The sequence below is a fragment of the Vulpes lagopus genome, chromosome 6 (assembly GCF_018345385.1).
Source record: "Vulpes lagopus strain Blue_001 chromosome 6, ASM1834538v1, whole genome shotgun sequence".
NCBI classification, from domain to species: Eukaryota; Metazoa; Chordata; class Mammalia; order Carnivora; family Canidae; genus Vulpes; species Vulpes lagopus.
In genome coordinates this window covers 100,178,261-100,180,965 of record NC_054829.1, presented here as the reverse complement: position 1 = coordinate 100,180,965, position 2,705 = coordinate 100,178,261, and positions in this window count along the sequence as shown.

Below are 2,705 nucleotides of genomic sequence, written 5' to 3'. Positions count from 1 at the left end.
CAGGTAAAATCCCAAATAATTATGCGCTGAATGAAAAAAGTCACAGAGGGCATACTGTTTGATTCTATTTAAAATTGTACAAAATGCAAACTATCCTAAAAGACAGAAAATGGATCAGTGGCTTCCTGTGGATACAGGGGAGAAAGGGTTGGGGGAACAACAGGGTTTACAAAGGAGTACACGGATACTTGCAGTGATGCTATGTTTATTATCTTGATTTTAGTGATTGTTTCATGGGTATATACATTATGTCAAATTACCAAACTGTACAGTTTAAGTATATGCAATGTATTGTATATCAATTGTACTTCAGTAAAGCTATAAAAAATTTTTAAAACTGATCTGACCGGGCAGCCCCAGTGGCTTAGCGGTTTAGCGCCGCCTTCAGCCCAGGGCATGATCTTGGAGTCCCGGGATCGAGTCCCATGTCAGGCTCCCAGCATGGAGCCTGCTTCTCCCTCTGCCTGTGTCTCTGGCTCTCACTTTCTCTCTCTGTGTCTCTAATAAATAGTAAAATCTTAAAAAACAAAAACAAAACTGATCTGACCAATGGAAATGAGGAAAAAACAACTGTTTTGTTCTAGACCACATATTTCCATCTTTTAGGGTAAAACTGTAGGTTCTTTGGGTTGCCAGCTTATTCTGAGAAGTCAAACAACTGAAATTCTCATGTCTTTATCACATGTCTGCTGTTAGGCCAGATTCTCTTCATCTGAGTGCCTATCTTTATACTTTAATATATTTCATACTATTTGTTTCTCACATGACTATTATAATGAGGCTTTGGTATTAATATTCATTAGATCATTGGTTTTTCACTCTGTTTAGTGAACACTAGGGATACAGAACCATATCCTGAGGTACCCTGAGTGGGTATGGGATCAGAGATAGAGGGAAAGTGATAAAGATTCTTAGTGGGCAAGTCTTTAGCCTCCAACTCAGGCAGCTTCTTTGTTTTGTAGACTTAAGGACTCTTGGTGGAGGGGGAAGCATGAAAAATCATCTATGCTTTCCATAAGCCACATTCAGAGGCTAATCCAGAGTAGCTGCTCAATGAATACCTGCTGAATGAATCTTGATTAAAATAGAAAATGCCACTCTCACTTCTTTCTGTATTCTTCTCTCTCATGTGGCATATAAACTTTTATTCTGCCTTTTGAGTTTCTTGAGATAGGAGTATTAGTTTTTGAGAAGAGGTGTTGATTTTATGCTGGGCCCAGTTCCCCTGCTGGCCGCAAGCCAGGGTTTCTTTTTCCCTTTGGTGTCCCTGATCCCGATCTTCTGAGTACCCATCCCCAGATCCCTTCCAAGGCCCCCAGACCCTGCTCCAGCCAGACCCCTGGCCTCCAGTACAGCCTGTGATCAAAACTTGTCATTGGCCTGCACCACATCAGTACCAATTGGAAGATGGAAGAGTAGAAGGATCTTGAGCTCACCTCCCCCAAGGGACACAACACGGTTACAACTACATTTAATGCAACTCACTCTGAAAACAACCTGAAGACTAGCAGAACAGCTTTTCCACAGCTAGGGATATAAAGAAAAAGACACATTCAGAAGGATAGGAGGGGCAGAGAGTCAGGGACCAAACCCTTGGCACAGCAACCCACAAGCAGGAGGGATAACACAGGAGTTGAGGTCCTCTCTAAGGAGTGAGACGAATCAAGTCCCATACCAGGCATCTCTGGCTCTGGGGACCTGCACAGAGAAACGCCCAAAAAACCTACCTCCGAAAATCAGCAGGACTTACCTTAACTCCAAGAGAGTCAGAAGGCTGTGAGAAACCAAGACTCCACTCAAAGGGTCAGAGCACTTTATCATTTGATCTGAGATCCAACATAGAAGCAGCAGTTTGAAAAGTACTTGGGTTATACATGAAGGAAATTTACTAATTTTAGGGTGTGTGCTGAAGGGGCTAGGAAGTGTTGGTGGGCACCATTTTTCTTGCCTTCTTTCAGCTTAGTTGGCCAGATGCTTGTGGGAGCCAGTTCTGACACACTCTCCATCTGTCCTGATAACACCACTTGCCCCACCCCAGCATTCCCCTGAAGACCTGTCCAGCCCAATCGACACCACACCTGGCAAACACCTGTTTTTTTTTAAAAAGATTTTATTGGGGTAATCTCTACACCCAATATGGGACTGGAACTCACAACCCCAAGATCAAGTTGCATGCTCCACCGACTGAGCCAGCCAGGTGCCTTGGCTGCTTCAGTTTTGACCAGTGTTTCCTCAAAGCAACTTCCACCCCACCACATGTGGCGGGCAGCCCCAGGGCAGGCCAGTGCACCTCCAGAGCAACTCCTGCTCCAGAGTGGGAAGGGTTCCAGCCCCACCCAACAGCATGCTCATAGCAATTGTGGCTAAGACTCTTAGCAGCACTGGGAGCTAACTCCATCCACCAGCAGACCCACTATAGCCAGCTTTCTCAACTAGCCGCACCAGGGTCCAGCCTTGCCCACAGTAGTCAAAGCTAATCATTACAGCCAGCTAGGCTGGAGGCCAGACCTGCCCACCAGTGTGCCTGCAGCAGTCGTGCCCAGTCACAACAGGAGGGTGCATGCAGCCCAGGGGACATCGTTGGGAGTGCCTGGTTCTGGTAACCATAGAGGATTGTGCTACTGGGCCCCATGGGATACCTACATAAGGCCATTACTTTCAACATCAGGAAACATAGCTGACCTATCTAATATACAGAAACAACA